This window comes from Halichoerus grypus, chromosome 10 (assembly GCF_964656455.1).
Source record: "Halichoerus grypus chromosome 10, mHalGry1.hap1.1, whole genome shotgun sequence".
NCBI lineage: Eukaryota > Metazoa > Chordata > Mammalia > Carnivora > Phocidae > Halichoerus > Halichoerus grypus.
In genome coordinates this window covers 28,631,758-28,652,345 of record NC_135721.1, presented here as the reverse complement: position 1 = coordinate 28,652,345, position 20,588 = coordinate 28,631,758, and the positions used below count along the sequence as shown (strand labels likewise).

The 20,588-nt window shown below is 39.3% G+C and overlaps 1 long non-coding RNA gene across 2 annotated transcripts in view; it reads left to right on the top strand.

Annotated features, from left to right (window-relative positions):
* Positions 1–3,054, top strand: part of LOC144379339 (uncharacterized) — a 79,509-nt gene extending 76,455 nt beyond the window's left edge. For both annotated transcript variants that reach the window (XR_013442161.1, XR_013442162.1), the window contains exon 4: positions 2,895–3,054. This is a non-coding gene — a long non-coding RNA (uncharacterized LOC144379339). The remainder of the gene's footprint in view (positions 1–2,894) is intronic.
* Positions 3,055–20,588: the final 17,534 nt, after the last annotated feature.

Genomic DNA, 20,588 nt, shown 5'->3' with positions numbered 1-20,588 from the left:
TGTAGAGCAGATTTAAGTTTTGGGTGTGTGGTTGACCCTATATCTTTTTCAGATTCCTGCCAATACTGAAACTGTGTAATGCTCTGCAGGTTAAGGTCCTGACAATCATGACAGCACCTTGCCCAGCTGTGGTTTCTGCCCCTGGGTTCAAATGAAATGAAAGCTGAAGTTGTAGCTCAGAGAGAGAAGTTGGGATGTGGAGAGGGAAAAGTTGGATGGAGAAAGAAAAGCAAGACGGAATTCATGTTTTATTGTGCATGTGGGGTGGTGTTTGCTTATCGCAAACATCATCGAGGGGCTAGGACCAGGTCCTTTTGCTAGAGATCCCCTTGGAGCTGGGGCCGCCTGCCCTCCTGGGTCAATGGGATTGAGTGCTGGCAGTGGAATTCCTACTCATCATGTACCAACAAGGCAGTTTTGCAGCAGTGCATCTTGTCATTCCCCCTGCCCATTCCAAATATGGTCATCTTCCATCATATTTTGTGGGACATGGTATTAGCTTCCTATTGCTACTAGAACAAGTCACCACAACCTTAGTGGCTTGAAATAAACAATTTTATTCTCTTACCCTTCTGGAGTTCAGAAGTCTGAAATAACTGTACTAAAATCAAGGTGTAGGCAAGGCTGTGTTCTTCCTGGACGCTCTGGTAGAGACTATTTTCTTACCTTTTCCAGCTCCTAGAGGCTGCCTGCATTCCTTGGCTGGTAGCCCCTTCCTCCATCTTCAAAGCCAAATCTCTCTCTTTCTCTGACTCACACTCCTGTCTCCCTCTTATAAGGGTCCTTGTGATAAAACATTGGGCCTATCTGGAAAAACCATGATAGTTTCCCCATCCCAAGATCCTTACCTTAATCATCTCTGCAAAGTTCATTTTGCCACATAAGGTAACATATCCATAGAGTATAATCTTGAGAGACAGTGAGGTCCCCCTTCACCAGAAGTGTTTGGCCAGTAAGACATGGACATCTTTGGGGGACAGAGACCATTAATCTGCCTACCACAGAAATTGACACCTAAAATTTATACCCAGGTCAAGGAGAGGACTGAGTTGGGGCTGGACATGTGAATGTTGAACTATTGTCACATATCCACCAAACAGCAAACTGTTCAGACACACTTTCATTTCAGACGACCCCCTACCCACAGCCATGACACATCCTAGTGAAGCGGACATTTTGGTAGTCATGAATGCTGCTCATGAAATATTTTTAGTCCTCCTATTGGGCACATGGGAGGGTTATTTCTCCCTGCCCCCTTAGAGTTAGATGTGACCACATGATTTGCGATGACCAATGAAATAATAACAGAAGTGACAAGTGTCACTTGCAGGATGAATTTTAAAGGCTGGTATATGATTGACCACATCCTCATTTTTCTGCCAGAGCAAACATGACTGCACACAGATAAACTCTCCCTTCATCTGGGTTCCTGACAGAGAATTAACAGAGTAGAGCTCCCCAGCCGACCCCTAATGGACACACAGCCTGAGTGAGAAATGAATTTTTGAACAACTCAGATTTTGGGATAATTTTTACTGTAGCATACCCTAGGCTGACCTGACTGATACAGGCATCCTTCATAACAAACCAAGTTAGGGTTTACTCCCTGTCCTGATTCTTCTACCCAGGGCACCATTCCCTGAGGACCCCCCCATTCATCAAGGAAATCTGCTGGATCCTAAGACAGAGAGTCTGGCCACTTAAATCCCAGTTTGGAGAATATGGTTTATCTGTGGTTCCATTCACCTTTCCAAACTCTCTCATTTTAACCCGGGCCATTTTCTTTAGGATAGAGCATATACTACTCTTCTGCCTTGTGCACCTGAGCTTAGGTGAGGGGGGCTTTGCCTCCAACCCTCACCCTGGAGAACCATCCCTGCAGAGACTAGTTTGCATGATCTCCCTGCCAGTGTATGGGCACCAGCTAGTGCCGATCTCTGAGCTCGAACACTCTCTTCAGTCGTGTCAGAGTTGATTAGTTCTCACAACAGGATGAGATTGAATTTCCCAATTTTTTAGGTTAGCCTGACATGAAGCAAAAGTTCAAACATGTACTAAAGCTTATACTCAAAACTATTAGCTTTTAGATGCACTCTTTCTAAGGAAAATAACTCAGGAGGCCCGTGAAAGGGGATTGGGGAGACCAATACCTTCTGAGAACATCTAGGTCATGATGTTCATGTTATAAATCATTCGGGGCAGCCGTGATTCTTACAAACTAATGGCTAAGAAATTGCCCTCCTTTTCAGTGACTCTCCAGTGTCTTCCTACAGGCAAGCACCCAGGGACAATCATAAGCAGGAGTGAATCACAGAGCACAATTGTGTGTTCCTTGTTTATTGTAGGGCTTTCATGCAAGGAGAGGAGGACAAGCAAGTAGGGACAGAGAGGGCAGCTCTCACGTCCTTGAGCCGCTACCAACAAATTGGATATAATTACAATTAGAACACTTGAGAAATTGAACCAGAAAAGTTCATCCTCTGATATTGAATTTTAAGGTGATTTCCAGTCATGTAACAGGGTAAAAGGAGGTCAATTTGAAAACGTTGGTGTGAGGTTTTCTAGAGCAACTTATTTAACTGGGAGATTGCCTGAGAACCTTTTAAGAAATACCAGGATGTCTTGAAGAATTGTTTCATTTTCCTCAATATTTGTCTTCTGTGAAATTTATTCTGCTGAACCTTCAAAACAGAAATAAAAAGAACGGGAAATATATTTTTTCTTCATTTTCAGTCAATGACTGTGACATAAAAAATTCAGATTTAATAAATTGCCACCCCCCCCAAATACACTGACTCGTATTTTATCTTGCAATTTGTGTGGACTCCAATAAGCTGCTTCTCTCCCTGAATTTTGTATGTGTTGATCCAGAATAATTTTTTGACTATTGTTAGATTGAAGGCATATGAAACATTTCCATTTAAAACATGAGAGAAAAAAAAGACGTGAAGCTGCAGCAGGATCGATAACAGAAAACCCTCTTCCTGACAGCATAAGTATGGTGGTGTATTTTGTTTTAATTTAAAATAAAAAATTGAAAATGATTTAATTCCAGTTTATATGTCTTGTCTTTATCATGTGGTGTGTAACAGAACAAATAAAGATGAGATACTTTATTCTTTATTAAATGACTGGCTAAATTAAACTCTCTGTATTTGTAAGTAACGCATTTGTGTGTGTGTGTGTGTGTTTACAGAATTCAGTGAGTTGGGTACTGTGTGACCACGATGACATCATATCTCCCTCTCCCCACCCCCAAATTACTCAACAAGATGGATTTCCTATAGATAACAGCTTCAGTTGTAATGCAAAGAAATTATTTATTGGACAAACTACAGCATGTTAGAACTGCTAAATGAATAACAAGAATTCATAAAGAGCCCTAACAGACTCGAAATCAGGAATTGTGGGTTCAAGTCCCAGCTCTGACATTAACCGCTGCTAACCTTTTACAAGTCACTGAGACCTTAGAGCCTTAGTTTCTTATCTGGGAGGTGGATGTGATAATATTTCTCAAATCTACTCTGTCCTGCCTGATTTTTCTGGGCTTGCTCTTCCGTTTACACAGAATAGCCTTACTGCCCTCCCGCCTACTTCTGCCCAGCAAACTCACTTGCAGCATCAAGACCCTAGCGAAGCCGCTTCTTCTCTCCAGCCTCCCAAGTAAACTTGAGTGTGCCTTCCTTAGAGACACTAAGGGACTTTGCATCGTCTTTGACATGGGAGGTTTCCAGACATCCTGGGACTCTCTTTGTATGGGAGTCTCCTTGACTGACTCTCATGCTCCGGGGGTTGTGTGCCTACACCTTTCTCTCCGCAATGCCCAGCAAGGCAAGGTGCACTTGATAAATGTGTGTGGGTTGCACTGGTCTGCACACCCTGCCTGTCCTAGGGCTGCTGTTGGTTGTTTTGAAAATCACAAGAAGAGAGAGAGAGTTAGATATTTACAGAAATAATAGTGATGCTTTGAAAATATCTTTGTTGCTTCTGGATTTCTTTCTGCTTGCACAGCTGTATGGATGGGTCATGACAAATCTCATCATCTCCAAGTTTCAGATATAAGAATCTGGTATAGTCATGTAGCTTTTTCTTTCAGGTTAAATAAGCTCCAATTCCTGTAGTCATGATTTATAGGCCCCATTTTCCAACTCTTTAATCATTTTCATTGCTTTTCTCTGGAACTACTCCAAGTTCTCCAAACACTCATGTTTCAGGCTCCAAACTGGACATAGTATTAAGATACTGAGTAAAAGCATGATCTGTGTGCTCCTATATTTAATATTCTTGTTTATACATAATTTTTTTTCTCTAATCAGTCTACTAATATTAACTAGGCACTTATGTTATACCTGGCACTGTGCTTCAAAGTTTTTGGCAATTTCAAACAATGTGATTCCTCTCTGTGAGCCAGGCTTTCCTTGGTGGTACTACATGAAAAACATTACATTAATAAGCATCTGTATGGTAGTAATTTATAGAAAAGTGAAGTGGCTTTCCATGTCAATAAACATGCTCTCTCTTATCTGGTTTGTTTACCTGAAATTAATTTAATAGCTTATCTGCTCCATGAATATAACAAGTTCACTTCTCATCCCACATTACACTATAAATTAAAGAAGGAGAAAATGATCTAATGATTTTTTTTGCATTATATACTTTCAATATGTTCAAATTTTATTCTAACTTGTAGATTTTATTCTAGTTTAGCTGACCATTAAGGTTTTCTCTCTACTGTCATTAGAGAGATCTCAGTTAATACTAAAATATTAAACACTCAACTACTTAAACACAGTAATATTATATCACTACTGTATACTGCTTTATATTTGAAGGCATTTTTCATGGTTCTTATTTGATCCTAATAAAAACCTTATTAATAAAGGTAGAAATTATCACCATCATTGTCCATTTGGTTACTCTGAGGCACATCAGAGTCAAGGTTCAGCCAAAATCACACAAATTAATGGAGAGGTAAGTGTTCTGACTTACATAGGGTTTCCATCAGAGTTTCTCAAAGCTTGAGAAAAAATTGGACCATTACTATTACATAAGATCCCTATAGAAAAAATCTTCTAGGAAAGCCAAGATAAAGTTATAAAAGTTGTAGTATGTAACAAATGCTATTTTAATGAAAAATATTTGTAATGTATATATAACACTATGTCATGTGATATAATTACCCTATCAACAATATAATTAACGTGTTAACAACAATATTTAGTCATAGACTATTGTAAGGATTGTGGTCTGGTAAACAGCACAAAATTAAAGATTATTTAATGTTGGTATTAGTCAGGAATATCTACCAATCACACTATCATCTATGATTTATGATAAGAAATTGGTTCATGTGATTATGGAGGCTGAGAAATCCCAAGACCTGCAGTTGGCAAGATGGAGACCCAGGAGAGCCAATGCTATAATTCCAGTCCAAGTCCAAGGCCTCAGAATCTGGAGAGCTGATGATGGTCCAAAAGCCAGCAGACTCGAGACCTAAGAAGAGCCAGTGTTTCAGTCAGAGTCCAAAGGCTAGAAAAGACCAACATCCCAGCTCAAGGGGTCAGGCAGGAGGACTTCCCTCTAATTCAGCCTTTTTTTGTTCTATTCAGATCTTCAGTTGGTTGGATGAGGCTCACTCACATTAGGGAGAACAATCTGTTTTACTCAGTCTACCCATTTAAACATTCATCTCACCCAGAAACACCTTCACAGACATACCCACAATAATGTTTGGCCAAATGTCTGGGAACCTCATGGTCCAGTGAAGTTGACATATAAAATTAACCATCATAGGATACATGATGAACCTTTTAAAATCTTAACAGTATACCTGTGTACCTCTGTGACTGTGTTATAAACTCACTTAGAAGTCTTGTCAAAATTCGAATTTTGAGGCTCTATAAGCACATTAATCATGGGCCAATGTCCTTTCTAATCTTGCATTCTGAGAGGCCCTGCTTTTCACTATACTCTCTGGTGCCAACTGATTCATTTCTCAAGATAGAGATGTAAGGAAGCTACCAGAAGGCTGAAAGAAACCAAGCATTATTGGTAACTTATATTTGCTGATGTCACTGTGGAATCAATTTTCTTTGAATTGTTTAACTCCTTTTATGCACTGCATCAAGCATGGCTAAATATGTAAGAAATAAAAACTAAAGCCTATTTTTGTAGTCCACTTGCGAAAGATTGAGCCAAACATACATGCCTTTCTCTGGTCTTCTGCAAAATTACTGCAAATTTTGTTCATTTCTGTGAGCAAGTATTTTTAAGTTTTATGAAAAATATGCTTAGGTTGTTTAAAAATTTTTAATAATTTTATTTTAGAACCCCGGGGTTTTAAAAAACAGCTTTATTGTGATATAATTCCCATACCATACAATTCCACAAAGTGTACAATTTTCCTGGTGGGGGAAATCATGGGTGGAGGAGTCTTTCTTGGCACTGAACTGTGTTGCCTTGGGGAGGGCTGACCCAGGCAAAGTGAAACTTTTATTTTATACTCTTCAATGTGTCTGTTTTTGCTCTTTTGCTCAAAAGAGCTACTGTCATCTCTCCATTGGACTCCCGGGCTTCCACGGGGGTATTCCTGTCCATGGATGGTTATCAGGATTGACATGTCTATGGAGGTATGAGGGCTGGAATGTCTTTTCTGCCATCTTGCTGACATCCTGCATCTGTATTTCCCCGCAGCAAATTTGATGTGCCTCTCCCCTCCAACCTGGCTGAGCAAATTGTTGGCCTAATCAAAAGACGATTAGTTCTTTTCGTATTCATCTGGGCTCAGGGTGGGAAATGTGCGGCCTTTTCTTTGAACACTTTTTATGAGAAATGTGGCTGTAGTGAGATCAGGATTCTCAGGGGAATCTAGAGAATAAAGGGGTGCCTCCCTTTGTGATGATACAAAGTTTAGATTTTTCTGGACTTGAAAGGAATGGTGTAAACTTGCAGAGATGTCCAGGAGAACTTTCTATGATGACAGCAATTGTCTATACATGCAGATATGGTACTGTGAGCCACTAGCCACATGTGGTATTGAGCTCTTGAAATATAGCTAAAATGAGTGCGGAACTGAATTTTCCACTTGAATTATGTTTGACTTAAAATTAAATAGCTACATGTGTGTAGTGGCTACTGTATTGGACAGTGCTGATCTAGAGAATCTTTTTCTTTGTGTGTATGTTGTAAGGTGGGTGGGAGCAGTTGAATTGAGTAAATCTAGATAAAATTTTCTCTTAGGCAACTTAGCCCCAGTGGATTATAAAAAGTTCTGGTGGTTGATCTAAAAAAAAGAAGAGTGTTTTGAGAAATGTTCAAAAGAATTTCAAAAGTACAGATCCTTATAAATCTGTAATCTAATTTATGCATCTTAATTTAATCATAAATCCTCAAAATAAGTGAGGATAGAATTAAATTTATTCAATTTAAATCATCTTATCAGGTGTGTTACATCTGAGAAAAGTGTGGATATTTTGTCATCTTTTTTAATAGAGGAAATAGTCTTTAATACCATTTTCCTCCTTTTGCCTTAAGGAAACTATGTATATAAAGCTTATTTTAAAAATCAGTAATCTTTCAATACATTTCAGATAAAGTTTTCAGGGATTTTGGAAAAAGATCCTTTTGAACAGGCTTTTAGGGAGAATGACCATGGTGAATTGATTTTTTCCAATTTATAAATCCCCATGAGCATTTAAGGAGAAGCACTCTGTGAGAAATGCCTCCTTCTGCAGACATTCTTTAGTCATTGGCCAATGTGAAGAGTTAAATGTCTACCTGGCTTTGGCAGCACAAGGCTGCAGTCTTGCCTGAATTCTGTTGTTCTTTGATTTCATCAAAAGGCATATTTGCATATGGACTGATAAGGCACCTTGGCACTGGGATCTTGGATTTCATACAGTCACAGATTTGGCACAGGATTGATGAAAACTCAATTATGATTTATGTCTATGCAACAGAGTTTCCTATTGATTACCTGCCAGAACCATGATAAAGCAATTTTAGGCCTGAAGCCAATTCTTCCCGACCATAATCTTTCCTTAGGTTTTGTATTCTATGTCCTTGCTGCAGTTTTCTGAACATTTGTGAGCAATAATCGTTCACAAAAATGATCCTTGGATATGCAAATTTGTCTGCAATAAAGGATCCTCTTCTTAGCACATAGGTTTACTTTGTATTTACCTTCTAACGATTTGGTATTTATCCAGCACCTGCTTATGTGCATTATATTGTTCTAAGTTTTATAGGACGTAGAAGAAATGTATAACTTGGCTCCTGTTTTCCTCAAAACTTGCCTATAGTAATCTGGAAGAGGTAAGTTGTCTAGAGATGAAGACACGAGTCCAAGAAGCAATTGCTTTCTAATATTGATGTTGGTGAAATTAAGCAACCTGAGACAATGACTAGAGTGAGCCAAAACTAGACTGTGAGGTTTCTTGGTTATGACCATAAAGGAGGGGCATTAAAAAGTAAAAGGAATCACAAGTAGGTAGAAGGGATATGGGATGAGGGTCATTAAGAGGGTTCTTGTAGAAAATCTAGCTTCCTTGATAATCAGTGCCCTGCTGAGATGGTGAGCATTTTACTCCTCATGCTTACAAATAATATCTTTATTTGAAATATCTAACTTTAAAATAGTTTAAAATATCCAACATTAACATAGTGGGTTGGGCCCTGATCTAAGTGCTTTACACGTATTAACTCATTTAAATCTCAAAACATCCCTGTGAGGAAGTTCTATTATTATCTCCATTTTACAGAGCAGTTAACTGCAGATCAGAAACAAGAAGAGACTTGTTTAAGGTCCCGTAGCTAATGGGCGGTGGTGCTGGCGTTTGAACACAGGTAGTGTGGCTCCATATTCTGAGCAATCAATCACCACCTCATCTGGCCTCTCATCTGAGGAGAAGAACAGAGGGGCATATGCTATGGTTTATGTCTTGGCTCCTCAAGGAGGAACAGAGTTGTCCGTTTCTCATGTTGGGTACAAAAAGGTCACCGTTCCTTAATTTCAGGATGACCCAGGGTTGGATGGGCAAGCTGCCCTCCCACTGCTTAAAACAGCCAGTTCTGAAGAGTCTTTCTCAATTCTGCAGAATAAGTTCAGTTAGTGTGGTGTTATGGGTTGAATTGTATCCCCCCAGAAAGATATTTTGAAGTCATAACCTTTAGTACCTCAGAATATGACCTTATTTGTAAATAGGGTCTTTACGGAGTAATGAAGTTATTTTGTTATGGCAGCCCTAGGAAACTAATACAGGTTGAAAGTGGTTTTCAAGCGTGTAAGGTGGCCTCCCATTAGTTGAAGACTATTTAAACTCTCAAGAGGGGATCTAATTTCCACATATCAGAGAATGGAACAACTTAAAACCTCCACAGAGAGGTAATGAGGTATCACAGGAAACAAACCTCAATTAAAGCTTATTTCATGTTTATCAGTACCTCAAAAACACTCACCTAAAACCACAATTTGTGTCAGAATCTGAGTTAGGCTACTGTTATTGTAGTTAGATTCTAGGGAAGTTTTTTTGTTTTTTTCTCCTTCCAAAGCTTTTAAAGGACCCCCTCTCACCAACTTTCCTACCACTATTTATGGTACAGGGACAATCCCACTTGATTGGATAAATAGTATAATTTATTCCATATTCTAAAAAGACATTACTCCCTATCCAAAATGGTAGCCTTCTTTTATTGGACAATAGCCCTCAACTATATGCCAGGTATTTGATTGTCAAATTACAAGCTTAGTTTTCATAGGTCAATGTTTTATATGAGGAACATAAAGCACCAAGAACAGCTCATTTCTTTATAGAACACTGCCATCTTCTTTCTTCTCTCCTAGGGAAATACATTAGAGATATCAAATTATTGCTGCATTTATTTCTTGATCTTTATTCTTATGTACAAGATTTGGCTGGTTAAAGAGCATGAGCTCAATCTAGACAGAGACCCAGGTACAGATACTTTTGCAAACCTGGCCCTATTATGGTTCTGCTTGGATCAGAGCCAATAGGAACAGTCAACACAGAAGACCATAGCCTTTGGATTGTGTTTAGGTTTCCTTTCTTTGAAACTTGGCTCTTAATGATCTGGTTGAGCTTGCTTCAACCCCTCCCACTCCTGGCTATAGAGAAAAGTAGCACAAACATTCTTTCTTATATGAGTGTTAAGACTATTATTTCAAGCAAGGAGTGGCCTGAATAGACCTTTGACCCCACTGGCCAATTACTGCCCAAAAGAAAGGCCACTGATAAGGCTTTTAGCCTTTTTCTTATTTATTTTTCTTTTTCCAAACAAGTTATGTCTTTGCTAGATATTCTCATCTTTTAGCTGGTTTATAGAAACAATCCCACACAACTTGTTGCTATTTCCCCAACGCGTATTTCATAATGGTTTCTCTTGGAACACACAACAGAAAGTATTCTTCTCAAAGCTAAAGATGTTTTCAGGACTATATTGATATTTTACTTTGCTGAAGGTGGGTGTCTGGTTATCTTTGGCTAATTCAGGCTAATTCTAAATGGAGTAGAATTTTGAGGCCGTACGGTTTTTATCTGGGTTTGTAGTGGGTTCAAAATAATTTTCTCCAAGTCATCCTGGACTTTCTTGACAGAACTCCCTATGCTCACCTTATAGAAGGATGGCCTGGATGTCCATGGGACATGTGCCTGCATGGGGTCCCCAGCTTCTGCAAAAGGATATGGACCCTAGCTCCAGCTTTGGGGTCTGCTTGGGCACTGGAAGATGAATTCAATGATCCAGGGAATAGCCACTCTCAATACATTTGCCATCACCATGCAATATCAATCAAAAGCTAGGTGGAACAATATTTAGAGAAGATTGCTAAAATTCTTCCAATGCCAGATAATCTGAATTAAATCCCTGGATCCAAGCTGATCAGCAGAGGCTGGAACACTGTTTTTGTTGTGCCAATCATCCCTGTCTTCTCTTTCCCCCTTTCCAGAAGAACACCTTTTCTCTGTATCATGTCTGTGTATGTGCCATTAGCCTATACCGAGTTATTTTAATGAGCAGCCCCATGGATCTTGTTGTATGAATTGTAAAGAAGCTGTGATGATTGTTCATTATATCACCTACTTATGAGGATCCCAGGCAAAGTTCCTGTCTGGTCTGAGTACCAAGAACAACTAGACTTCCCCAGGAAATTTGGATTGTTAGTATCTTATGGACCCTATGAATTGTATAACTGATAAGGTTTCTCTTTTCATGGTGGCTGCCAGAAAATTTAGGACCAGATTTATGGCCCACCTATTGCACACGTGTGGGTTATTACAATATGCATTTTTAGACTCGTTCCTGGCTCTGCTTCATCTCTACTCTTGTTTTACTTTCTTCTCTTGCCCCACTTTTAACAGATGCCATTGGGTCATCTGCGATGTGTCTTGTTATAGGCTCTTTCAAATCTTTTCAGGAATAGAGCAAAATACAAAAATAAACACATATACATAAATGAAATAATCTCAGATAGAGTTTTGAAGGAAGGATTGCAGACTGGTTGGTGAAGAGAAAATGGGGGTTTCCAGATGCAGGGAGCAACATGAACAAACATAAAATCTTCCTTATTACAGTTAAAGTGATATAGCAAAGCTGTTCAAATGAGATCTCTAAAATAGAACGTGGAAAAAGATGCATGATATAAAATGAAATTGCTTTTAAAATCTCTCAGCCTGAAATATTTTATTTCAAGAATAAATTTGTGAAAATATTTTAGTTACTCTACATTGGAATGAAACTTAGAAGTTCTCTGAAAAAATAAAGGGAATCAAGATAAGAAAATCATATTAGTATTTTTAGATTAATACATCTTCGTGTGTTATTTAAATACTTCAGAAAGAGTTAAGTGAAGACATTCTTTCAATTTTATTCATGCCTTCCAAAGGTCATGCCTACATCTATGTGAAAAAGCAAACATGGGAAAACACTGAACATTTTATAGTGAGATTAGGTCTTAAATTAGAAATTCAGATGAATAATGATGGCAATAATTCAAAGATAAGAAACATTATGTCTACTTTATTTACCTGGGGATCTTTTAATCTCAAAGCTCCATTTTCATTGATTAGTTCCATGACATTAAGGGCTTATCTAGTTTATTATTGCTATATCCCAAGTATACAGCCCATTGCCCAGAATATAGTGGATAATCAGTATGCATTTGTTGAATAAGTGAATGAGTGAATGAATGAATGAAATGAAAGCTAAATTTAGACTATATTTGTAGAATCAGGATGAAATGGATTCAACCTTGGAGGCGCAATGATAGCAACTTTAATTTTTGCCCCATTTGGAGAATCCAGGCTAAGGTAAAATTCCTTTTAGAGCTAATATCCCAGATAGCTATTTTTTTTTCTAATAGCTTCTTTCTTAAAAATCTATCAATTTTTTTTATTATTATGTTATGTTAATCATCATACATCACATCATTAGTTTTTGATGTAGTGTTCCATGATTCATTGTTTGCATATAACACCCAGTGCTCCATGCAGAACGTGCCCTCTTTAATACCCATCACCGGGCTAACCCACTACCCCCACACCCTTCCCCTCTAGAACCCTCAGTTTGATAGCTATTTAATGTTACCATTTCTATGATTATTTGAAGACTTCTTTCCTTCCACAGTGTGGAGCCTAACCTAAGATGATCATTTTGTGCAATAAGTATCCTGTTGCTGTTAGAATAATGAATGCTAACGATGTAAGGAACTTTAAGACTGTTAGCTCCTCCCCATGGAGGGGAGAGGCTAATGACTGGGAGGTGATACTTGTGGCCCAAATTACTTGGCTCCATTTTCATGGAGGCTGCATGGCACAGCAGTTACACACACTCTCTCTGGAGACAGGCTAGTGGCCGCTAGGGTCTGTTTCATCTGTAAGATGAGAATAATAGTTCCTACCTCATAGGATTGTTTGGAAAATATGATGAAATAATGAATGTGAAGTATTTGGAAGAGTGCTTGGTATTACTGAAATCAAGGCTTCCAAAGTATGGCCAAGTTGTATCATTAGAAAGCAAAGTGTAATTAACTTAAGAGTTCAAAGTCAGTTTTCCATATGAAATTTTCCCTGATGCCCAAGTAGAATGGATTGCTTCCTTTTCTAAAGTACCTTACATGCATGTCACCCCCCACCTCTCAAATAGTGACCCTGTAAAGGTAGGGTCTGCCTACCTGGTAGGCAATTTAAAATTGTCTGTTAATTTTACTTGAATAATTATCAATATTATCCCTCAATGAAATTAATGCAGTGGTCTGAGACCAAGGCATTGTACACACAGATGACTTTAATGATTAGCTCAATTATTCAAACTATGAATCTTTTGCCCTTACTAAACTGTTTCAGAGAGGAATAATTTAGTCACACTGGTTATTTGTCTAGATAAGGGTTTTTCAAACTTGGCACTATTGATGTTTTAGTCTGGATAATTTTTTGTTCTGTGGGGCTGTCCTGTGCAATGTAGGAGGGCTAGCAATATCCCTGGCTTCTACCCACTAGACGTCAATAGCACCCACCTTCCCCACCAGTTGTGACAATAAAACATGTCTCCAGACATTGCTACAGGTATCCCAGAGAGAAATATCCTCCCCAGTTGAGGACCACTAAAATAGATTACATTATATAGTTGCTTCTTTTTATTGCATTTTATAATGAATCTCTGGAATATGCTTTGAAATAAGATCATGAAGTCTTCTTTCGAAGGCTATCCAGAAACAGAGAATGATAGTTCTCAGTTCTGGAAGGTACAGAGAGTTGGATCAAATGACCTTTTTAGGTAGCTCTCGATTCTCTGGATTGATGATCAGAAGTCCCACAAGCCTCCTTGGTGGAGCCCCCTGCTTGTCTGCGTATTTAAATATTTAGCATACAAGCTTTATGTTTGCCCTTCCAGGATGTGTTATATAAGGACTCTAGCCAAAATTACTGGAGAATAATTACAAATCTTGCTTCCTTTAAAACATTATTGCTTTGTTTATTAGTTTCCAATTTCCATATTTGCTTTGTCCTTTCCCACTGCACAGAGCATCCCAAGTCATTCGCTAGGTCTACTGAATATAGTAGGACAGGTGGCGGCGACCGTGGCTGTACACACATCTCACAGTCTCTCTGCACATCAAGTGGCTAACACACCTGGTGCTTAGAATATACCCTAGCATGGCTGCTACAACAACTCCTAGGACCCACTCTAATGCTCTCTAGCTGCCCCACCCCACAGACAATCAGAGCATTGTGCAGAACAATCCCAGAGCTGTTCAAAGAGCATTGCCCAGGGCTGAGGGGGTGGCTGTTAATTTGTGGCTCTAGATCAAGAATGATATGGCAGTAGCTTTATGAATGTGCTTAGGAAAGACTTGTATCAACAGCACCTGAGGCTCTGGCCTTTTCTCTTAGCCTTCTACCGTCCCTGAAAACAATGCTGTACGTATTTGAGGAGTTGGACCTGTTCTAGGAGAACATGTATTAGGAATGCACCCAAGCCCACAGTGGCCTCTGAGTCTGTTGGCACATCCCTCGGTATTCCTCTGTCTCAGATATACGTCATTACACAGGTGAAGGAAAGTAAGATTGTGCATGCTTTGTTAGATGTCTGTTGGCCTTCATGGTCAGGGCTGGGACACGGAGTCATAGGAGGCTATGAGGAAGCTAAGATGGCTCTAAAAGAACCAGATGCTTCCTGTCTCCATAAAGGGTCCCCCAGCTCTGTCCAAAACTTGTTTGAATGAAGGCTTTTCCCAAACTCTAGTCATCCTTCAATTATACACATGATCAAGTTAAAATAAATCACACTTAATTGATGGGGTACAAGAGAATCCAACTTCAGAATATCCACAACACAATAAAGGTAGAAAAATACTAGTGACAAGGAAGATTAGCTAAAGGAAGAGGCAACAACAAATGAACCCATAACCTTTTTCCAGATGTATAGGCTCTGACTTAAACACAGATAAAGCAGAATTGTGAACAAGATTTAGAAAGAACTCACAGAGGATCCCCACTTATTTATTTTTTTTAGCACTAAGTTTATATGAAGCATGGAAGAATATTTATTTTGAACATCAGTGACTTGTGTTGGCACAACGTTTTTATTGACTATTATTCCAAGCTGTGGCTTTTATATTTTCCTGTTCTCTTTGACTGATATTTAATGAGTATATTTTAAAGAACATTTTTGCTATTTTATGGCCAGGGTGCTAGCTCTAGCAACTGGAAATTTGTAAAATTGTACAATACAGCCCTTCTAACATGGTTCCATCAGTTATACACCAATAAATAATGGTGATTTCAAGGATGATTAATCATAATCATTATAAAGCACTTTGGCCAAGCCAACATCTGTTTCCATGGATACAGCTGCCGGCCATCCAGGTTTTGTAATTTATATGTTTTAGTTATTGTTCCCAGATGACTATGAGGACCATTCTACACAGTATGACCTTTTAACTTTAGGCCCCAATGGACTCTGTGGTTTACATGCAGCCTGTAGTTCTGAGAAGTTTTTATTGAGAATTTGTAGGGCTCTGAGGAAATGAAGCGGGATTTCAGAGGTCTTCCCATCAATGCTTCCTCGAAGAGGCAAAGTGAAGAAAAGCACAGTGGTAACAATGTCAGTAACAGACAACTAACTAACTGGGCGACATTGTCAGGGGATCAGAGATCTAAAGACCCACAAGGTACTGGGGAAACTGAGAAGTGGGAGGTTGGAATGTCTTGTTCCATGTCACACTGAAATTGAGTGGAAAGCTGGGTCCTAGCCAGATCCCCTGACTCTCAGGCCAGGGCTCATCTTTTCCTCAATTATTTTAGACAAATAGGTTTTATTCAGTTCTTTATTGAATGAATGTTTATTGAACCATACTATGTGCCAAGCTCTAGGCTTAGTGTTGGCAAGTTAATGTCAAGTCAATGAGAGAAGTTAAAACCTGTCTTGGTTTTTGCCTGGGTGGCCCGGAAAGAGTCTAGTCGGGGAAAACTGGCATTAAGCAAATAGTGACACAGGAGAACGGACAGTTAGGCTGTGACAAGTACTGAGCAGGTGAGAGCTATCGTATCCTCAGGGCCTGTCACTGGGCATTAGGTCTAGTTACAGGTTTCTCTGGAGGCGATGTCACCTGCGCTGAGATCTGAGGAAGGAATTAACTTTGTGAAAACGAAGGAAATAGCATGTCAGGGGCCAGCATGTGCAAATGCCCATGGCAAGAGGAAGCAAGGTGAGTACCAGCAGTAACAGAAGGTGTGACAGGAGTGTAGAAATATGGGACAAATGATCAGGGGCCTGATTGTACAGGACTTGTGTAGCCCATAATGAAATAGTCTGTCCCTATTCTAGTTACAGAAAGGACTCACCTGCAGTAGCCTAGGCTGATTGGGTTGTATCAGAGTCAGTAGGAGTAGCTGGGGACTGGTGGTTGGAATCTCTCCAGCTGGGAGGCTAGAGCCATGCTTTGCTCCTTTGCCCCTTAAACACCCTACTGTGACTTTTTCTACATTTCTTCTGGGCAGTCCAGGTATTGAGAATGGCAAGAAAGCCCCAAGGTTTTGGCTGTGATTGGATAGCCTGGTTTTATATGCGGCAGGTGTCCAGGGCCCTGGTCTCCTCTCAGCAGAGGAGGGAGACCACGCAGTGAACTGTGGTCACAGGGCTGAAAGAAGAGGCTTAGCATAGACCTTTCTCTTTCTATGCATAGGAACCAAAGTACAGAGTGACATCCCATCACCAATCAATTCTGTTGGTTAGAATAAAGTCACAGATACTGCCTCCACACAGAGGAAGTAGATTATAGAAGGGCATGAACACCAAGAAACCAAGCATGGAGCCAGTCTGTCTTCCACCCTATCCATGCCCTAACGTCACTGACTCATACACAGGGATTGTCTGAAGAAAGCCTGGGTGAGTCAGAGAGACTCCTGGACATGGTATGGTTGCCACCTAAGAAGACTATAAAAGCCCAATAGCAAGTCAAAATCCCTTGGTGGGAAGGGAATCCTCCAGCCTAGTTCTTTATTGAATGAATGACAAGTGGTGCATCAACTGCTATGGGTGATGAGGGAAATGGGAGGGTCTCTGGGGATTTTCTCTAGTTCACACTGCTTCCCTTAGAAGGCAATCAGCAAGGAAGGAATAGGGAACTTGGCTGTAAAGGTGGGAGCAGGCAGGTTTGGGGCAGGACAGGAACTGGCTGCTTTGGATGGAGTTCTGGTTCTGCTGTCTCTGGTGGGTCATCCTCCTCCATGGGATGTACTAATAAACAAGCAACTTGGAATAGGTGATCTCTCAGTCTCTAGAATGGTAGTCTCTCTCTCTTTGTGTCTGCGTGTGCACGTGTGTGTGTGTGAGAGAGAGTGACAGAGAAACAGAGACAGAGAAACACAGAGACAGAGAGAGATGGGATGGAGGGACAGATGGGGCCAAATCCTAAGCTTAGCTAGATGGTGAGGAAGGAAAAGGTAGGACTTGAGAGGCGGCCAATCCTAGATTATGGCCTTTGGTGTTAATTTACCATCCTGTAAGAAAGATAAGACTCGGCAGGAAACTGATTTGCCCAAGGTGTTGCATTAGTTAGTTTACCAGCAACATTGGGCCCAGGGTCGAGGTCTGATTTCCAGTTTGTACTTTATTGCTTCCCCATGAATCGCTAGGCTAAGGAGGGAGGTTTCAGGTGCTTTCAGGAGGGTAGAAACAAAGGGAAAGGGGAGACCGCTCAAAGGAAAATGACAAGACCCCTAATTATAACTAGGCCAATTTCAAACTTATACTTCAGTGGGGTATGATGGAGCTTTACTGCCTTGAACAAAAAATTTCTTTTTTTTTTTTTTTTAATATCACTCTCAGATAGACATTCTTAGTCTCTTCACTCTACCACCGGACATAGGAGGCAGGGAGTTTTTTTGCTTCATATTATTATGCAACACTGGAAGGCTTGCTAGGCATGGTATGCTGTGCAGGCCTTTTGGGGCTGATGATGTTACCGGGGCACATTTTTGAACCTTGCGAGTGGTAGTATGCAGCCCGACGATAACACAAGTCCCTGCCAAGATGGGCTGCTGACAGTTCAGTCCCCTCTGTAGCCAAGGTCAGCTGCCCAGTGTGTCACACAAGGGAGAATTTCACTAAGCTTTCCTTGCTCATAATCTTGGGGGTGCAAGTGAAAACAACAGTTAGGAGCAATTTTCACCCATCAGATTAGCAAAAATGAGAAAGATTAAATAGCCAGTAGGATATCAGTGATATCTTCACTTTGGAGAACAATTTGGCAGTTTCCAAAAAAACTAAAAGTGCATATTCATTTCATTTCCAAATCTATACCCCAAAGAGGAAACTCATCTAACTGCATAAGCAGACCTGCACAAAGCTCCTTCTCATTCAACATTGTTTGTGAGAGTAAAACATTTGAAACAACCTAAATGAAAAAAATATAATGAAATAACCTAACAGAATAAATATAATGGGGTTTGTTCATACAATGGAACATAATCCAGAGGTAAAAAAATAAATGAATACAACCGCTCTACATAAACATGGATAGATCTCACAAGCATAATATTAAGTGGAAATACTGCAGAACAATATGATTTTATGACGCAACTTATTTAAATGTGGAGAGCAGCACAAAAATAAAAATATGCATTACCTATGAATACATAAATGTATATCCAATATTATAAATACATAATAAATATAAATATTGAATATGTAAAATATATTATATATAAAACATTATATATCAATATAAAATATATAGCAATATAAAATGTATTACACATTCATATAAAAATAATATATATACATACATATGTACATATCCAAGTATCAAAATGGATTGGAAGGTTGAATAGCAAGTATCACAGTGGATTGGAAGGTTGAATAGCAAAGTGTTGGTAGGAGTCGCTTCTGAGAAGGAGGGAGGAAACTGAGTCAGAGGGTAGGAGGAGAATAAGGGCACTTTGATTTGTAAGGTATTATTTCCTTAAAAATTTAAAAAATGTCAATATATGATTGCACATGCATGTGTGTGAGATGCAGGAACAGATTTTTAATTTTATCCTTTGAGGTTTTTAAAAAGTTTTCAAAAATATTATTAATGAAGAAGATTACCATTTCTTACCAAGGGGAGGAATGTGGAACTTTGCAAATCTACTCCTTTTCACTAGAGTGAAAGGGCTACCCTGAGTTGAAAAGCGTTTCAAAGGATTAGCTTCAGCAGAGTTTGGGATAACGGCATGCACAGTGTACAACATGAAACTACAAATGGGTAACTACGTTCAGAAATGACCCCTCGGCTGACACATTCAAGTACATTTGGAACCACAAAACTTTTAAAAAACAATGTGCTCAAAGAAGGCTTTAAGTAAACATTTGCTAAATTGGATATGCATGATGATCTCAGCTAATTGTATTTTTAATAGAATTATTCTTTGGTGTCTAGGAAAAGGAAGTTGAAAAGCAGGAAATAAATTATTTTTTACATTAAGTCTAAATTTTGGACTGGTTCCGATTGTGACAGAAATTGCTTTGTTGAAGGTTTTTCTGCTGTTCAGATGGTTGGCCATGGAGCATAAGCACTTCGTGAATTAGAGAGGAACCAATATACTTATAATTTTGAAGGCAAAGGCAGGGATTTGCAGAAGTAAACATTTCCACTCGATAATGTTCAGGAAACCAGACCCCTTGCTGCTTTGATTTGCTAGAGTAAAAAAATCCAAAGACACTGCTGGAGATCCTCTGATTTCTTTTAAAACGAAATGACTGAAATAGTTTAATGATGATGCAATCCTAGATTTCTGTATCTCAGAAACCTGTTTTTGCTGCATATCATTAAAGCTCTGTTTCAGTATTTAATTATTCCAAGGATTGTTAGTGGTGATTCTGGATGTGATTCTGTATGCAGGGTACACCACTGGTGTAGAAACAACACTTGCTGTTCAGTGAGTTACGCAAATAGAAGACTGGATTTTTTTCTTGTTTTGCCACTACCTCTTTCTCCCCAGCTCATCCTTCATTTTGGTTCCAGATTAAACCTCTCAAGGAATCTCTGATGCCATCAGTCCCTTTCTTGGAAATATTCAAGGATACTTCACTTTCAACTGAATTAAGAACAAACTTAGGAGCCTCTGCTAATGTTCTTCCCTAGTATTACTCCCCACTGTTCTACAGCATGCCATGCCAAGTGGTTTGTTTTTTTCCACCTTTATTGAGGCAGTCTAAGTGGGTTAGCTTTGGGATCTTTTCTCACCTTTTGCTCATTCTTTCCCCTTACCTGTCATACTTCTCTTGGTCATTTTATCTGTTCTAGACATCACAAGAAGTATCTTAAAACTCATAACCTCCATGAAATCTTTCTTAATTCCACCCCATGGAAACACTATAATTTTTGCATAGCATTTGAAGAATGGGTTATCTGTATATTCATGGGTTTTTGAGTATTAATTCAGTCTTTCTCAGTCCATTGCAGGCTTCTCCAGCATTGGACTTATGACTTATTTATATTTATGTCCCTCACAGCAGCTAGTGCTGTGCCCTACAAATAGTGAGTACTTAGTTAATGTTTAATTAATGATTACCTGATTGAGAATGCA